The 20,217-nt window shown below is 41.5% G+C and overlaps 1 protein-coding gene across 2 annotated transcripts in view; it reads left to right on the forward strand.

Annotated features, from left to right (window-relative positions):
* The window catches only part of clcn2c (chloride channel 2c), a 565,311-nt gene that overhangs the window by 110,908 nt on the left and 434,186 nt on the right, over nt 1-20,217 (forward strand). The gene's annotated exons all lie outside the window — the stretch shown is intronic.

Consider the following 20,217-nt stretch of genomic DNA (forward strand, 5'->3'; position numbering starts at 1 on the left):
TGTCCTGAACGGAAAAAAGTGATGTTTTGAGAAAAACTTGTGTTGAAACATTTAATGGATTTGTTGGGAGTGGGGCAAGACAATTTACTTGTTGTTTAATCTGGCCAAGGACCACTTTGTTTGGAAAAGGGAAATGGGAAAGGAAGGAAAGTGATTTTATTCATCCTACGAGAAAGTTTTTATAATTGATAATCAGGAAATCCAAACAGGAAGGATGGGACAATCCCTGTAAGGGGATGGGCTTTTCCCTCCACAGTGGTGGTTATGCTTCTTGTTAAGTGGTTTTTTTCTTTAAAGGACCTTCTTGTAATCTATAATTATTTATTCTTAAGCTCAACTTTAAAAATAAAATTTTGAATTTTATGATGGCCATGTATTAGCTATATACACCTTGGGTGCATTCCAAAATATTCTGATTTAGTTCAGTGCATTCTAGCCAAAATTGCTGTACAGTAATCTGTTTAGCAAATAAAATTGAGAATGAGTTTCATCTTTGGGTGCAATAATCAGTCTGAATGTAAGGAAGAGAGGCAGGCTTTAACATTTATTGAATTCTTTTTATTTCATCGGTTAGTTCCGGATGCTTTACAGCCATTACAGTACATTGGAAGTAGAATCTCTGTTGTAAACTGGTGCAGATTGCAATCAAAATCGCATTAGCTTTGGACAGGGACTTTTCATGACTTTTTTTTCTCAAACTCCTTTACAAATTAGCCTCTGAACATAGAACATCAAGTAGCATATTATTACAGAATTTTAGAAGAAATATACTGTACTTTGGAAGTATTCAGAGTTACATTTGAGGTGGCAATAAGGCACAGTTTTGTTAAATACTTATTGTGACATGTTCAGCTGTGTTATGTCATCTGCAAATTTAGCAACAACGCCCTCAGTTCCTTCACCAAGATCTTTAATGTTGAATGTGAATTGTTGTGATCCCATCACCGACCCTTGCTGAAGTCCAGTAGTCACCAGCTACCATTCATGAAAAAAACCTCTATCCCCACTCTCTGCCTTCTGCCAGTCAGCCAATCCTTGATCCATGCCTGTACCTTGCTCCTGACACTATGGGCTCTTATATAGCAGTCTCCTGTGTGGCACCTTGTCAAAGGCCTCTAAAAAACCAAATAGATCATGTCCACTGGCTCTCCTTTTGTTTGACTTGCTCATTGCCTCCTCAAAGAATTCTAACAGATTTTTTTGGACATGATTTCCCTGGTGATGAAACTGTACTGATTCAGCCCTTTTTACCATACACTGCTACGTTGGGTGGCAGGGTGGCTTAGTGGTTAGCACTGCTGCCTCATAGCACCAGGGATCTGGGTTTGATTCCCACCCCCAGGAGGAGCTTGTGTGTTCTCCCTGTGCCTGCATGGGTTTTGTTCCACAGTCCCAGGATGCGCAGGTTAGCTGGGTTGGTAATCTGTAGTGCCCTGGGGGTGGGTTAGCGATGGTAATTTGTGGGATTACAAGAATAGTATGTGGGGCTAGGTGAGATGTTCTTTGGAGGCTTGGTGTGGACCTGATGGGCTGAATAACCTCTTTGCACACTGCAGAGAGTCTATGATTCAACTATATTCTGCAATTTCATCCCTAATAGTGGACTCTTAAAATCTTGCCAATGACTGAGGTCAGGCTAACGGTCAACAGTTTCCTGTCTTGTGCCTTGCTCCCTTCTTAGAAATGGCTACGATAATACCAATGTTTTAGTCCTTTTGGGACCCTCCATGATTCCTGAATGATAGCCACTGACGTCTATGCAATCTCCTCAGCTGTCTCCTTTCGAACTCTTGGGTGTAATTCTTCTGGTCCGGATGATTTATCCACTTTCAGACCTTTCAACTTCCCAAGTACTTTTTTCCTTCACGATGACCACTATACTCATTTCTGCCCCCTGGCTATCTTGTTATTCTGCTATGCTACTGGTGTCTTCCAGTATGAAAATTGATGTAGAAACCTATAAAATTCTAACAAGACTGGACAGGCTAGATGCTGAAAGGATGTTCCTGATGGTAGGGTAGTCCAGACCAAGGTTTATAGTTTACGGATAAGGGCAAGGGCAAGGGCTGAGATGAGAAGAAATTTCTTTGTCTAGAGAATGGTGACCCTATGGAATTCATTATCACAGAAAGAGATTTAGGCCAGAACATTGTGTTTTGAAGAAGGGCACTGATACAGCTCTTGTGGCTAAAGGAATATTGTGGGAGGGTGGGATTAGGGTATTAAATTTGATGATCAACCATGATCATATTGAATGGTGGAGCAGTCTCAGTGTCAAAGGCCTACCCCTAACTCCCACCTTCTGCTCTGTTTCTATGACTAGACTCATGGTTTAATCTGTTAATCTCCAGATTATCCAGGAGATTTTGTAAACTTTAAGTAAATGCTCTTCATTAAAGTGCATCTTGTATGTGATCAAAACAGAGTGATTGTGCAAGTCTGTACTCCGATTCCAGACAGTTGTCAAGACACAGTCTAACCTACAACTTGGCTGGGCATGTTTGAGGATGACTGCTTGATCTAAAGTGGGGGTTGGAAATGAGCACAATAACAATTACTAAAGGAAAAGCACTAGGGAAACTAATGGGCCTAAAGGTTTAACTTCCCTGGACCTGAAGGGTTGCGTCCTAAGATTTTAAAGGAAGCGGATGCAGAGACAGCAGATGCAATGGTAAAAATCTTCCCAGAATCCCTAAATTCTGGCCAAGTCATCATGTCTTGGAAATCTGTCAATGTAACACCCTTATTCAAAACTAATAGAGACAAGCAGCTAACTGTAAGCCAGTTAACTTAATGTCTGTCATTGGGAAAATGTTAGCGCCAGTTATAAAGGATGTAATAGTAGAGCATTTAGAAATACATAATATAATCAGATGGAGTCCGTTTGGCTTCATGAAGACAAAGTCATGCCTGACAAACTTATTACAGTTCTTTGAAGAGGGAACAAGCAGGATTCTTAAAGTAGATATCATTTATATGGATTTCCAAAAGACAATTGATAAGCTATCACATATTTAGGCCACTTTTAATAAAAGCCATGGAGTTGGGGATAGTATATTAGCATTGATAGAGACTTTGCTAATGAACAGAAGTCAGATTTGGGACAAAGGGGATATTTTCAGGATAGCAACCAGGGCCCAGTGGGGTACCAGAAGAATTAGTGTTGGCGAAACAATTGTTTACAACATATATTAATGACTTGGCTAATGAAAATGGATGTATTATCACCATGTTTGCAGACAACACAAATAAGCGGTAAAGCCATGGTGATGAAGACAGCTTCTCCAGAGGGATCTGGAGGAAGGTATAGATGGTCTGATGAGCAAGTTTGAAGATGACACTAAGGTTGGTGGAGTAGCAGATAGTAAAGGGGACTGTCAGCGAATGCAGCAGAATATAGATAGATTGGAGAGATGGGCGGAGAAATGGCAGATGAAATTCAATCCAGGCAAATGCAAGGTGATTCATTTTGGAAGATCCAATTCAAGATCAAACTATACAGTAAATGGAAAAGCCCTGGGAAAATGGATGCACAGAGAGATCCGAGTGTTCAGGTCCATTGTACCCTGAAGGTGGCAACACCGGTCAATAGAGTGGTTAAGAAGGCACACGGCATGCTCTCATTCATCGGATGGGCTATTGAGTACAAGAGTTGGCAGGTCATGTTACAGTTGTATAGGACTTTGGTTCAACCACATTTGGAATACTGCGTACAGTTCTGGTTGCCACATTACCAAAAGGGTATGGATGCTTTGGAGAGAGTGCAGAGGAGGTTCACCAGGATGTTGCCTGGTATGGAGGGTGCTAGCTATGAAGAGAGGTTGAGTAGATTAGGATTATTTACGTTAGAAAGATGGAGATTGAAGGGGGAACCTGATTGAGGCCTATAAAATCATGAGAGGTATAGACAGGGTGGATAGCAAGAAGCTTTTTCCCCAGAGTGGAGTACTCAATTACTAGCTGTCACGATTTCAAGGTGAGAGGGGAAAAGTTTATAGGAGATACGCGTGGAAAGTTCTTTATGCAGAGGGTCGTGGGTGCCTGGAACGCATTGCCAGTGGAGGCGGTAGGAGTGGGCACAATAGCATCATTTAAGATGTATTGAGACAGATACATGAATGGGTAGGGAGCAGAGGGATACACATCCTTGGAAAGTAGGCGACAGGTTTAGATAGAGGATCTGGATCAGCACAGGCTTGGAAGGCCGAAGGGCCTGTTCCTGTACTGTAATTTTCTTTGTTCTTTGTTCTAGTGGTAGAGATAAGTTATGCACACCCCATCTGCTAAATGTTAGAAAATGTAAGGTTCTGTACTTTGACAGGAAGAATAGAAAAACTGAGTGTTGTATAAATGAGCAAAGACTGCAGAAAGCTACAAAGAGTTGGATTTGCGAATTGCACTTGCATAATTGCCAAAAGCTAGCAACCAAGTTCAGCAGGTCATAGGGAAGGAAAATGGATTGTTAGCCTTTATTTCAAACGGAATGGTGTATAATTATAATTTTTTTTAAAAAAAGGAGATCTTGTGAAAAATTATACAAGACACTAGTCAAATCACAGCTGGAATACTATCAACAGTTTTGGTCCCCTTATCTAGGGAAAGATATACTGGTGTTGGAGCCAGCCCAGAAAAGGGTCACTTGGTTGATCCTGGGCATGGAGGACTTCTTTTATGAACAGAGGTTGAGTATGTTGAGCTTGTTCTCACTGGAGTTTAGATGAATGGGAGCTGACCTTTATTGAAAGATAATATTCTTGGGGGCTTGACAGGGTAGGTGCTGAGAGGTTGTTTCTGCTCATGAGAGAGTCTAAGACCAGAGATATAATCTCAGAGTAAGGAGTTCATTCATCTAAGACAAGTGAGGGTTTTCTGAGAGTTATGAATCTGTGGAATTCTTTACCACAAAGGGATATGAGTATTCAAAGTTGTGAAAATAAAGCTTTAATTAGTAAGAATGAATGATAATTGGAATAAGGCAGGAAACTGAAATTGTGGTGTATCAGATCAGCCATGGTCGAGCAAAGTCAATAGACTGAATGGCCTACTTCTGCCCCATGTCTTACAGTCTTATGGATAATAAAGATAGCTGTGCACATACGTAACACTTTTCACAACTATTGTGGGTGACAAAGTATATTCTAGCCAAAGAAGCACTTTTTGAAATGTAATCACTGTTATTGTTTAGAAAGCACAACTGACTTTGTGGACAGTATAGTCAACAAACAGTGATGGGATGATGACCCAACGATAGATGTTGGCCAGCACAATGCAGGTTTTTGTTTTGGAAGCGTGTCATGATCTCTCCTACGTCCATGGGAGGTGTAGGATGATATAATGATAGCATGGGGCTAGTGGTCATGTCACTGGGTTAGTAATCCAGAGCCCCAGGCTAATGTTCTGGAGGCATGGGCATGAATGTCCGTGAGGCTGATGGAGAAATTAGAATTCAATAAAAAATAAATCTGTAATTAAAAAGCTAGCTTAATGATAACCATGTAACCACAGCCAAATGTCATTTAAAACCTATCTAATGCCTTTTAGGGCAGGAAATCTGCCAGACTTGCATGTTTTGGGCCTATATGTCACTCCAGCCTCAGAGGATGACTCTAAATGCCCTTTGAAATGGTTGAACAAGCTACTTAGTTGAATGACGCAACAATGAAGTTTAAAAAAATGAAATCAAATTAGCATTGACCGTGGCACTGGAAATTACAGAATCCTCCTTATTAACGTGGGGGTTTGTCCCTGCCCCCTCGAAGCAGTACTCCTCCATGTTGTGCATCAGTCAGAGAAAGCAATGAGGGTGGTGAGGACACAGAATGTACTCTGGGTGATGGACTTAAATATCCTTCACATGTGGCTTGATGCTGACCAAGCTGGTCCCATCCAAAAGGGGATATAGCTGCTCATTTGGGTTTGTGGCAGGCGGTGAGGGCACCAATAAGCAGGAGAACCTTGCTTGACCTTGTCCTCCAAATCTACCTGTTAGTGTCTGTATCAGCAGGAGTGACTGCTGCACAGTCATTGTCTTTGAGGATACCCTCCATTGTGTGTACAAAATGGGACATTTATCAGACACATCTAGCAACTCCAGGCTGGGTAGCCATGATGCACTGTGGCCCATTAGTGGCAGCAGAGAAGCATTTGAGTATAATCTGTGATCACATGATTCAGCATATCTCTCATTCTGTTGTTACTATCAAATCATGGGCCAGCCCTGGTTTAATGAAGAGGGTGGGAGCGTATACCAGGAACAGCACTGGGCACAACTTTTGAAAAAGCAATGGCAACCTGTTGCAGCCATAACACCGGTCCACTTCATATCAAACAGTGGAAGCATCATACAAGAGATAGGGCTATGAAATCCTACAGCCATTGGATCAGATCTGAACTTTCCTGCCACATCAGCCATGAATGGTGCAGGACAATTAACCAACACACTGGAGGAAGTAGCCCCACAAATATTCCCCTCTTAATAGGGGAGGCCAAAAGAAAAGGTTGAAGCATGGACCATCTATAACATGGCTACAAGAGTAGGTCAGAGGCTGGAAGTCTGTCATGCCTAACTCACCTCTCACCTTTGCAGGGTCTGCCCACCATCGACAAGGATCACAGAATACATTCTAGTTGCATATATTTGTGCAGCTCCAATATCTCTCAAAGCTTGACTCGCACCACCTTCAACATTCACCCCTTTCAGCACTGACATGCAGTAGCAGCAAAGTGTGCCAGCCACAATATCCACTTTAGTAACTGGCCCAAACTCTTTCTAACACCTTCCAACCCTGTGTCTTTTAACATCTAGAAAAGGAAAAGGCAGCAGATGCACAGGGACGCCATCACCTGCAAGTTCCCCTCAAAGTCCTGACTAGGAATTAAATTGGATCAAAAATTTCAAACTCCTTCCTAACCCCCACACCTCTTCCTCTCCCACCACCCCTCCACCCCGTTCAAGACAGAAGTAGAACTGCTGCAGTTCAACAAGGCAGCTCATCACCACATTTCCCGGTGTAATTAGGGACGTGCAAATAAATGCTGGCCAAGGCTGTAATGTCCTTATCTCATGAACAAATTTTAAAAAAAGCCTGAGCGAATACATGGGAGCTCAGCTTAAAGTGAGAAAGTCACTTAGCATGCAGAAATCAAAGTAATAATTTAATTGTGTGGCTGGAAAAAGCCGGTACGTAAGGAATTTTCATTTTAATGAGAGAAAGATGAGCGAAGAAGTGGAGGAAGCTGAGGAAGGTAGGTCACTGCAGTTACTTATTGATTTTTGCCTGCATTTTAATTGCTCAACACTTCAGATGATGTGTCTTGCATCATACTGTGCAAACTCCGACCAAATTGGTAACAGTCATTGTTACCAAAGTTACTGTTCATTTGATTGCCTGGTTATTAATGATTGCTTGGATTTTTTTCATAACTCCTTGATCACTGTTCCCAGATTGTGTGCCAATCTTTTGGTTGCAACATTTGTAACATAGTATACCAGTCATAAATTTGTTTTGCATTCCTGAGAATGCAAGCATTTTTCAAAGTCCGTTTAAAACTCCATCATATCACCTATTCAGTAGTTATTTCCTTAGAATCTATATCATGGTCTCCAAATTATTAGTATTTGGAATAATCCCTTTACAAGTTTATTAACATATTCTCCTGTCCAGACTCTCTTTTTTTCAAAACAGATTTGATGTGATGGCAGGTATTGTAGAATTTTTTAACAGTTGCTTGTGTCTTGCTGAATTTTTGTGATATTTTTGGTGTTCAGCAATCAACATTTGGCTTTGAAAGAACGCAATTTCAAGCTAACTTTAGTCATTGGGTTCCTGTGTGTGTGTGCACGCACGTGTGTGTGTCTGCATTATCACTTTGAAATTAAGCTCCAGGTCTTTGCTGAAGTCTTTAAAGCAATTTTTTAACTCTTTCCCAGTATGAGTGCATCGCTGGCTAGGTCAGTATTTATTGTCCAGAGGGCAGTTAAGAGTCAACCACATTGCTGGGGGTCTGGAGTCATGTAAGCCAGACCAGGCAAGGATAGCAGCTTCTCTCCCTAAAGGACTTTGTGAACCAGATGGATTTTTCTGACAATTGACAATGGATTCATGGTCATTGTTAGAGTCTTAATTCAAGATTTATTTTTTCATTGAATTCCAATTCCATCATCTGCTGTGGTAGGAAGCGAACTGGGGTCCTCAGAACATTACCTGGGTCTCCGGGTTAACAACCAGGGTTGCCTCCCCCTACTGGGAAAATATTTATTTGACTAAACACCGTGCAAAACAAAGTCATCCTTACAACTAACTTTCTGCATTTCTGCATCAGTTAAGATCAATGGTGATATCCTTTAAATGTGGACCATTTTCCATATCTTAGGAATCTCCTCTCAATGAAAGCAGATGTAGAGTCATGCGGCACAGAATCTCAGATCGTTCTGCCCATGCTGACAGGATTTCCTAAACTGAACTAGTCCCCTTTGCCTGTGTATCCGTCTAAACCTTTCCTATCCATGTACCTGCCGTAGATGATGACAATTCATCATTGGCTCCAACGTTCCTGCTTAGTCTTCAACTGAGTAAAAATTTCTTTGCAGACTGGGATCTGAAGGCTGTAATTTACTAGGTAACAGCTCTCCCTTTGCTTCGATGCTCTTCAAACACTCGGTCAACACCGAAGCAGCTACCTCAGTACTGGAGAAGTACCATCAGTGGAATCCACACAAGATCCTCCACCAACATTCCCTGCATTGAGACATGAAAATCTCAAATTCAGCTCTCCCAGGTGGGATATGCCATTTGAATGTCTAACACCAGACTCCCAAAGCAAATGTAGTACGGAGGACTCCAGCATGGTATGCGATTCCTACGAAGACTGTAGAAATGTCTTAGGGATATTTTCATAACTTGTACCTAGGATGGCACTTTGTGTGGCGACATGATGCACCTTTCATTGTATTTCTGTAATTTTGGACTTGAGGACACATGGACAATAAAATCAAAATCAAATCATAGTACTGTAGAAGAGGTCAAATGTCCCTGCTGAATCTTGGCTCCTGACTGACAAATATGGAGAACAATTTTTTTGGGAAGGTCATCATCGGTAAATACTGAGGCCAAGTTGAGGTTTCAGAGAGTGCAGAAACATCTTAAAAAGATTAATCTGTCCAACCCTCCTAAACTGACCTGAACGTGGTCGAGTCCACAGATTGTGCATTGGATTCAGGCATGACTGATGATCACATCAAAGCTGAGTGGAAACAAATTGCTGTTGATCCTGAGTGACTGCCTAAGGATAGTTTTGTGTTCTTCTAAGATATGCAAAGGAGGCTTCACCGAAGAGACAGATTGATCCTGGATTTTCTATTGATCTATTGTAAAGTAGCCTTCAGTCTTTGACATGTCCGACACACAGGAATTCCAGCCACCTGTCCCCTCAGGCCATGCAGCAGGACATCGGTATGCACCAAAGCATTTATCACCAGGTCCAATTTAGGTTACAAGTAGTGCATCAGTTCAAAATTTATTTTGTTGTAACCAAAATAACCTGGTATGATAACTCTGACTCTTGTACGGACTGGAATAGGAAATCATTTGTGGATCTACAAAGAAAAGCAGACTTTGCATTTGCGAAGAAACTTATCACTCATCTGCAGTGTCTCACATTTTCACATGCACTCATATGCTGTTTCCCTAAAACTGGTCAAGGTAAGCCATATTGCGTGTGCCATGGATGCATATAAGAATCAAGGTGCTACAAGATACAATGAATAATTTGACTTTATGAAGCTTATGTTCTGACTTTAACATTGGGTGGAGTGCCTGTGAGGGAAAGGATGATTGATGCAAGAGGCTGAGAGATATAAATACTAGGGCCTCACTTCAAAGTTTACGAAGCAGGAGATTGCTGCTCGGGAGAAGCAAAAATGTACGGGGATGAGAAGAGGAATTCAACCCAACTTATCCATGTAGACATGATTTCATAAACTGAACTACTCCCATTTGTCTGCATTTGGCTCCTATTCCTCTAAATTTTTCCTGTCTGTGCACCTGTCCAAATGTCTTTTAAATGTAATCATACTCTCCTCTACTACTACTTTTGGCAGCTTATTCCATATACGCACCACCCTCTCTGTGGAAAAAGTTGCCCATCAGGATCCTTTTAAATTTTTCCCCTCTCAAATTAAAACTATGTCCCTTAGTTTTACACTGCCCTACTCTGGGGGAAAAAGATTCTTCTCAGTCACTTTATTTGTGCTCCTCATGATTTTATAAACTGCTATAAGATCACCCCTCCAATCTCCTATGCTCCAGAGGAAAAAGTCCCAGGCTGTCCCGTCTCTCCTTTGATAACTCAGACCCTCTGGTCTTGATAAAATCCTTGCAAATCTTTTTTGCACCCTTTGCCATTTGATTGCCCTGCTGTACGAGGACATAATCAGAACTGATCTCAAACCAAGGGAAGCTCAAGGTTTATTTTTTGTGGATCCCACATTTGACACTGTTGCTCTATTCAACAAGGAGACAGCACAATGTAGTCTTTTGTTTAGAATGCTGCTTTGGATTATACCGTTGAATTCTGCACAGTGCATGATGGTGGGTTTGACAATTCCAGTTGTATTGCAGCCCTTAATACACCAAAGAGCTTTGATGTTTTGGATGTTACCAATTCCCATGCCTCCTTGTGGTAGTTACTAAACATGTAATGGTGTGTTTCACTGATTTTAAATTTGAGGAGTATGAAGCTGGTGTTTGCTTGATTTCCAATCTGGTGGTGGTTGGCATAAACAAACAGATACCTGAATAAATTGAATTTTTCCAAAGAAAATAAATGCTCCCTGCGTTCAGGCCTGGTAATGTGTCAAGTTGTCACTGGGAGAGACAATAGCATGGTGCAGCCATTTGGCTTTTAAAATAACTAATGACAATCAGCATGTTGCGGGTTAAAAAGAATTGTCTAGGACCAAACAATCAACAGCAGCGACCTACATTTATCTATCACCAAATATCCTAAAGCACTTTTACAGAGGAGTGGATGCAGGGTCCAAAAGTAATGATTATGAGGGATAGTCACAAAAGCTTGGTTTGAAGGATGGTCTTCAAGATGTGGATAGGATAGAGGGATTTGTGTCATGAATTCCAGAATGCACATACAAGAAGCTGAAACAATGGAAGTACAGTCAGGATGCACTAAAATCCAGTGTTTTAGAAATGAGACATTCGTATGGCATGATGAACAGCAAGCCCTAACTTGGTGCAGGGTGAAATTTGAGCAGCAACATTTTGGATGACTAGAAGATGGAAAGGAAACTAGGACAGTTTTGGATTAAGTGAATCTAAAGGTGCTGAAGCCACAAGACAGTTTAGAAACATAGGAACAGGAGGAAGCCATTTGGGCCCTTCAAGCCTGCTCTGCCATTCATCACAATCATGGCTGATCAACAAACTCAATAGCCTCATCCTACTTTCTCCCCATAACCTTTGATCCCATTCACCTCAAGTGCTATATCTAGTCACCTCTTGAATGCATTCAAATGTTTGAACAGTAGATGAGATTAGACTGGGCAGAAACAGGTAATCTGAGGCAGAAAGTAATGGAGAAGATACAGAGACAAAAATCTAATTCTAAGTCAATTAGAAATCAACGATGCGCATCCTCTGATTCGAGCTAAGGCAGTCTTTAAAAGGGGAATGAAACCTGAGGTAGTGACTAATGTGGCTTATGTCTCCATTAAGTTTAAGTGAACAATGTTAAGGGTCAGAAAGATGATAGCCAGAAAAGTAATTGAGCAGGGGTTGGGAGTGGTAAAGCTGTATGTGTAGAATTTGACACAATGGTTTTTAGAAGAAGTCATCAAAAAGCAACATAAAAATGAGGACAAGTGGGGTCAAGCATACATCTTTTTAAAGTTATAAGTACAGACATAAAAAGACAGCCCATTGCTTGAGATCACTGCAATTGGATCAGTGGGGGTGGAAATAGACAATGGCAATACGGCTGATCAAGACAATGGAAGGAATGGGGCAGAATTGTTGGCCACACCAAAGACAACTGAAAGGTCAAGGAGAGCAAGAAATGATGATGTGCCTTGGAGACTCACATGGAGATTTCACAGATAACTACATTTTACAATAGCTTGTTTATACATGGAATTCCGAGTCGAATGCCTCTCATCTAAAAATTACTTAACTAGTTGCTGACAAGCCAAGTTAGTTATCTGCTTTGGATAGCTCTGATCAATAATTTCAGTTACCTACGAGCATGTCCAACTGATTGCTGAAGCACGTGGGGTCGATCTCCCTTCAACCATCATTCAATTAGTGGGAATTGTGTCTTGTAGGATGGATTGGGATTTTCCCCACTGAAGATGTTAGACCATCACAGTAATTCTTGTTCAGTTCCCTGCTTTTGAAAGATCAGAGTTATATTGTTCTCTCCACTCGTCCTTTATTTTTACTGACCCTAATTCTGGATTGGGAGGCTCGGGTTCAAGTTCCTCTTGCTCCAGAGGTGTGTAATAACGCCACAGAGTGATTAGAAAAATAAGTTAAATATAAAAAGATTAAAAACGGATGTGTTTTGTACCTTCAATTATGAAGAAGTCAAAATAAGATTTCTCATTTTCCGCTGACTCTCAAAGCGACTGTTTTTACTGGTAGTTTTTGGCATTTTAGAAATTGAACCTGCTGCTCGAAAATACTTACCATCCTTTTTCCATACCAGTGCAGGATCATCTTTGTGATACCTGATTAAAGGAGAAACGGTGTGAATTAACTTTCCTTGTTTATTAACATGTCTGCTTTTGGTAAACCGTGCCGCATCTTTTTTGTTCAAGCTGTGTGTAGAGCCTGCCACCTTCTGACTCACTGTTACTATAGCAGCATTAAATAGCCTTTCGGTGAACTTTCGGGTGTAAGATATTTACAATGGTTATTCTTGTGTGCTTAGCATGCTGAATATTCAAGACGATAAACAACATTGATGTCTAATTTTTAATTTGTTCATGGAATGAGGTGTCACTGAGAAGGCCGTCACTTTTTGCCCATACCTCATTGCCCTAGAGAAGGCAGTTTGTGGAACCACTGCTGTCCTTGTCGTGCACCAGCTCATGTGAAGGTACTGCCAGCGTGATGTGTAACTTGAAGTGGAGCTTGCAGGAAGGGCTGTTTCTAAGACAGTGGAATTGTTATTGAACTAATGCAGAGTGTCAGATAATGCTCTCGGGACCTGGGTTCAAATCCCTGTATGGAAAATAATGGAACATTAATTCAAATAAACTCGGAATTCAAAAGTCTGATAATGAGATTCCTGAAACCATTCTCAATCTGTTATAAGTGCCCACCCGACAGCTATATGTTGAATAAGTCAAGCAGCAGCCTAACACAATTGTACTCACAGAATTGTACCGTTAAATACCATGTTGTAGACTCTACTCACGACTACTAGTCTCATGGCACCAGGTCAAATGGGGGCAAAGAACCCTGTGCTTACCATATACTGCACCCCCAGCTGATGAAGTGTGTTGACCACCACATGGAGGGATGTATGGGCAGTGACAAAGGCACAGAATACACCCTGTTGGAGCACTTCAATGACCATTACCGAAATATGCTGACAGCACTATACTGACCAAGCTGGTTGGGTCCTAAAGGGCTTAGCTGTTAGACTGAGTCTGTTCAAGGTGGTGAGGACCCCAGCAAGAGAAAAATAAACTTGATCACATCCTTTCCAACCTGCCTGCCATGATTCATCTGTACATGATCGTATTAGTGGGGGTGACCATTGCACATTGCTGACGGAGACAAAGTCCCATTTTCATATTGAGGATAACCCCTATTTGTGCTCTGTGGCGCGATTCTCATACCAAATGGGGCGTGGATTTCGAACCGATCCAGCAACACATGGGGTGGTGTTGGCCATCAGCAGCAGAATTGAAATCAAACACAGTGTACAAACATCTGGCTTGGCATGTCCTCCACACTGTCACTTGACCGGCACCATACCCTCAAATACTTACCCCGTCCTTGACCAACACTCAAACAGTGATGTGTGCCACTCAGGAGATATAGTGTAGAAATTCATCACAGATCTATTGAAAGCACCCTCCAAACCTATAGCCCTTTTCATCTAGAAGGACAAGAGCTGCAGATAAATAGGAACACCACCACCGACAGGTTCCTGTACATACTGACTTTGAGATATATTGCCATTCCTTTCATGTTGCTGGGTCAAAATCTTGGTACTCCCTTCTTAACAGCATGTGGGTAACCTATACCAATGGACTGCAGTGTTCAAGGGGGTACCACCTTTTCCATGACAATTATTATGAATAAACCAGAGAAGCCCACATTTCCAGAATAAGCGTTTTTTTTTATCTAACCTCATTCTTCTAGCTGTTAGAGTTTGCAGGTGTGGAACAAGTATTGAAGGAGCTTTGTATTGTCCCAGTGTATTTTGTAGATGGTACGCACGACTGTCACGGTGTGCTGGTGGGGCTGGTGTGCATATTGATGGTAGATGAGATGCTGGTCAGGTGGGATGCTTTGTCTTAAAAGGTGTCAAACATTTTGTGTTGCGGGAGCTGTACTCACATCCAGGCAAGTGAGGAGTATTGCGTCACACTTCTGATTTATGTGGCACGGGTGGTATCTGACACCCTTCAGCTGAAGTTGAATGGGATGGTACACTGTGTAACCATCCATGAAGATTCTTGCAGCTGACCTTAATGATTTTGGATAGCTCACTGATGAAGTTGTCTTGGTGGGATCGAAACAAAACAGCGGTGAGTAACTGCCCACTTGATATCACTGTCAGCGTCACCTTACATCACTTCACTGTTGAGTTGAGAGTAGAATGATGAGGCAATAATTGATGCTGTCCTACATTTTGTAGACAGGACCAGTGTTATAGCTATACAAGAACAGTTGGTATGTGTAGTTCTGGAGCACAAATCATCTGTACTACTGCTGAAATATTAGTAGGGCCCATGCCTTTCTAGTATCCAGTGCCTTTGGCCATTTCTTGTTGTCACGTGGAGTGCATCGAAATGGCTGAAGCCGGACACTGTTAGCACTTGGGGATGGCTAGTTTAGAACCGCAAGACCTTTTCTGGCATGGTGACATCCTCCTGCCATGTCGTGTAGCAGTATCCTCAAAGCGAAGAAGGAACTTTTACTCCACAAGATCTGTGTAGTGGTCACTCCTCCTAGATTGGTCATGGATGGGTATGTATGCAATATCTAATATGGGTGAGGATGTGATTAAATGGGATTCTCTCTCTCACTTTTTAGTTCTCTCACCATCTGCCATAGTCTGTGCCCGAGAGGAATATCCTTTCTGCCTCAGCTAGTTCAGCCAAATCACTTTTTTTTGAGTATTTAAACCTCCTGTTCTGAGTACGTTCAGTGCTGTTGGCATCCTCACAAGTAAATGGCATGGAGGAGGACTGATTAATTGTTGGAGGGGAAGTAGTCAGTGGAAACCAGGAGTTTCCTTGCCCATGATTGACCCAGTGGTTCAAAACTTCATGGGATCCAGTGTCAATGTTGTAGACTGCCTACTATCTGTGTATGTACAGTGCATGTGTACATAAGAAAAAAGCTCTGGTATTTTACTGCTATTTTCTTGATCGTTTGAAATATTTGAATGGTTTTATATTATCAGCTATTCAATGATCTCCAGTTGAGTATAAATCTGTGTTCTGGTTACTAGAAAATCCTATTTCTAATGGAAAGTGCAGTAAGAATAAAAGATTAAACTCCTCATCTCTTTGTCATGCAATTGATAGGATTATAATCACTTATTTACTATTTTAATTTTGTACATGGTATTACGCATTGCTTTGAATGGATAAGGTGTAAGTTGATGAAAGCTTGTTGCTCTTGTGGGCAGCTAATGAAGGGTATTGCTGATCCATGGTCTGATACCAAGGCTATTTTTTTCGTTGAAGCAATATGATTAACTAAATGGACTAATAACGAATGCTTACGCTTCTCTTGAATTAAGAACAATAGAGTTGCACATGTCTACTTAAATATAGACTCTAAACTCTGTTCACTTGAACCCAACTTTTAGTGAAATGTTATTTAAATAAGAGAAACGTGGATAATGTACTGTTGACTCCTGCTACAATCATAATCTTGATTTTTTAAAAATTCAGCAAATTGTCCAAACTTTTTGCTATTACAAATGGTAAACTTTGATTTATTGCAGTAGTGGCCATGCTTCATATCACTTCAAACAAATGATTTCTTACAGTTACTTTAATTTTGGCTAGGTAATGCTGAGCTGCAAGTCTGTCTGGTAAGTTTGTTCCTGCTTGACAAGATTTGGCAATGCTGGTGACCGACTACTAGCAAGAAATAAAAGATCCAATTCTGGAATCATCATTTTATTTGGGCATCCTGTTCAAAATATGCTTAGGTTTGTAGGATATATTTTGAATGTCTGTAACAGCTAATACAGTCAAGTAAGATGCTTATTATTAAAGTGACTAGAGAGGGTGACTGGGAAGGATCATTTTTAATTTTTAATAATTAAGTGATCAAAAAGTGATCAACTCTTCGAGTCCAAATAAATTTGATGCACAGTTCACCAGGAGCTGATGTGTAATAGAATTTCTCCATGCTGACAGAGTCTCTGGGAGCATTGAGGTGGAAAACTTTTAATGCTGACTGAATACAGGTTTGTGGCATTGAAAATCTCAGTGCAAGGTTGAAGTCACCCACAGTCTCAGGAACAAGAGTCAATAATAGCACTAATTCAGTTGGTTTTGAGTAGCCAGCAAGAAAGTTACCCAACTGCTCTTTGTAAGTAATGGAACTTGTACAATTCAGTACGTGTTGATGTAAAACCACTCTTTTGTCTTTGAAAGAAAGAAATGTAATTTTAATTTGGGTTAAATTTTTGAATCCATTTTTGGGGGACATCTGCCTTTTACACCTCCAACCCAGATTGATTTTTAGTCAGGTTTACTTCAGAAAATAGAACAAGCAAGTGAATATTCTGCAAGAAAACACAAATTTGTTATCCCAAAGACCACAGGCCAAGGAATTGGATGAATTCTTAATTTTACGCTGTAAAACTTATAGAATCTCTATAGGGTGGAAACAGGCCCTTTGCCCCAACAAGTCGACACCGACTCTCACAGCATCCCAACCAGACACATCCCCCTAAAACTGACCTAACCTACACATCCCTGAACACTACGGGCAATTTAGCTTGGCCAGTCCACCTGGCCTGCACATCTTTGGACTGTGGGAGGAAACCGGAGCATGTGGAGGAAACCCACTTTGACACAGGGCGAATGTGCAAACTTCACACAGGCTTTCTGATAAACCACCGTGGGATTTTCCCTCCTGTTGTAGATTTATAAATAAATGAAGTCTGGCTGTTCTTACCAAATTGTCTTCTAAGTTACCCAATTTTAGACCAAAATTAATTGAAGCTGCGCATCCTTGGTTAAGGTTATCTCAAGCCGCAGAATGAAATAATTCTTGCCAAATCATCAAGGAAGAAACCAAAATAAGTCATGCATTAAACGCTATTTCAGCTACAATTCACAATTCAAGTTAGCTACACAACATTTTAATAAAATGCATCAATATATAGTCACCATTTGAGAGTTTGGTAGCAAATCGCTAATGGGTGTAATTTCACAGCAAAACTAATAGCAAAGGTTATATGAACTGTAATCATTTAGATTAGCTGATTACAGATGAGTGTGAGCTTGTAAATCTAGAGGTTATTTTAAGATTATTTAGCTGATAAGTTAATAACTTTTTATGCTTCGGCTATCTTATAGCTGAGCTCATTGTTTGTGTGAGTGGCAATATTCGGACTTCATGTAACTTGAGCGGTTGGCGATTTGATTTGTATTGACATGGGTCTTTGATTATGATTAACCTGCATTGTACATGAGTGATGAAATGTGAGGCTGGATGAACACAGCAGGCCTAGCAGCATCTCAGGACATTGACTTGGAGCCAATCTACCACCCCCTGAGAAAAAGAACAGGAAATGACATCACCAACCAGATAAATAGAAAGCGGGACATAACACCAGTGCTTCGTCGGAGGCTCACTGATGTTACCTAGAATGGTGACGAAACGTCTGAAAACTAACCTTCCAGCTCAGCGAGCAAACTCACATCCAGAACCTCAACCTGAGCTACAAATCTTCTCAAAACTCGCTAGCATCTCAGGAGCACAAAAGCTGACGTTTCGGGCCTAGACCCTTCATCAGAGGGGGATGGGGTGAGGGTTCTGGAATAAATAGGGAGAGAGGGGGAGGCGGACCGAAGATGGAGAGAAAAGAAGATAGTTGGAGAGGAGAGTATAGGTCGGGAGGTAGGGAGGGGATAGGTCAGTCCAGGGAAGACTGACAGGCCAAGGAGGTGGGATGAGGTTAGTAGGTAGGAGATGGAGGTGTGGCTTGGGGTGGGAGGAAGGGATGGGTGAGAGGAAGAACAGGTTAGGGAGGCAGAGACAGGCTGGGCTGGTTTTGGGATGCAGTGGGTGGAGGGGAAGAGCTGGGCTGGTTGTGTGGTGCAGTGGAGGGAGGGGCGAACTGGGCTGGTTTTGGGATGCGGTGGGGGAAGTCGTCCCCTCCCCCCACTGCACCACACAACCAGACCAGCTCTTCCCCTCCACCCGCTGCATCCCAAAACCAGTCCAACCTGTCTCTGCCTCCCTAACCTGTTCTTCCTCTCACCCATCCCTTCCTCCCACCCCAAGCCACACCTCCATCTCCTACCTACTAACCTCATCCCACCTCCTTGACCTGTCCGTCTTCCCTGGACTGACCTATCCCCTCCCTACCTCCCCACCTATACTCTCCTCTCCACCTATCTTCTTTTCTCTCCATCTTCGGTCCGCCTCCCCCTCTCTCCCTATTTATTCCAGAACCCTCACCCCATCCCCCTCTCTGATGAAGGGTCTTGGCCCGAAACATCAGCTTTTGTGCTCCAGAGATGCTGCTGGGCCTGCTGTGTTCATCCAGCCTCACATTTCATTATCTTGGATTCTCCAGCATCTGCAGTTCCCATTATCACTTGTACATGAGTGATTATCTGAAGCAGGTTAAGACTGGCCTTGTCTGAGCTAATGGCAACTATACTCTTATGGTATTACAACTTTAGCTTTCCCCCATGCCTAAGTAGTCCTTCAAGCATGAACTAGAAGTGTTATGACTTTTTTGTCCTTTTTCTTTTTGGCAAAAACGGTAGTCTTTTTGTATTAGCCATTTATCCCTTTTCTTTCTTTACTGTCTAATGCATTTCTGCCTAATGTGCTTGCCCCTATTTCAGTGTATGTAAGCATGGGTTTTGGATCCTTTCTTTGCAGGAATGATGTTGGAAAGAAAAAGAACTGTCTCTTGTACTCCTTTCTGTAACTAGTCCATACAAAAAAACTTGTATAGATCGCTTTGTCACAAATTAACTTCCTTTTGAGAAGAATTCACTGAGTGACTCCATCTAGCTGCTCAATATGTGTAGCTGAAATATTATTTGTAGGAACTGTACTGCAGAGTTCTTGTTGTGGTTCGGCATTTCATCAAACCAAGGTGGTAGGTGGACTTTCTTTTCATAGATATACAAAATCATACATCATCTTAATCTCTAACTGATGAACACTAAATTAAAGAAATGCATCCTAAGTTATTGTGCATCCTTTTGGGGCTCAGTTGGTGGAAGTTAAACTAGCCAGACACCTTTTGTTAAGATTCAAAAGGAAATTTTCAAAACTGCATCAACTGTCCAGAGATAGGGTTCCCTTGAAGTGAAGACTTTATTGATTGTAATGCATTTCACCACCACTGAATGTCTCAAAACTCTTAAAAGAAAATTGAATGCCTTTTGAAGTACTGTCGAAAATATGGGACTCGATTTGTGCGCAGCCACTCCCGGAAACAATCATTGGTGATGATCAACAAATTTTGTTTTTTGTTTGTGATTTTGATTGACAGATAATTATAGGGTAGGACACTTCTGATCACTCCTGTGCTCCTTTCTGAAATACTGCCGTAAAATTGTGTACATCCACCCAATTAGTTAGATGTCTCGTTGGAATTATAGCAACACTCCCTCAGTACTTTTTTGGGGTTTCAGTTTGAATTTTGTGCTCAGGCAGTGGAGAAGAGCTTAACCCCACAACCTGAGGGAAGTGTACTGCCCACCAAACATGGCTGACATTCCCAACTTTGAAGTTAAAATTTAACTCTTCT

This window comes from Stegostoma tigrinum, chromosome 14, assembly GCF_030684315.1.
Source record: "Stegostoma tigrinum isolate sSteTig4 chromosome 14, sSteTig4.hap1, whole genome shotgun sequence".
Classification (NCBI taxonomy): domain Eukaryota; kingdom Metazoa; phylum Chordata; class Chondrichthyes; order Orectolobiformes; family Stegostomatidae; genus Stegostoma; species Stegostoma tigrinum.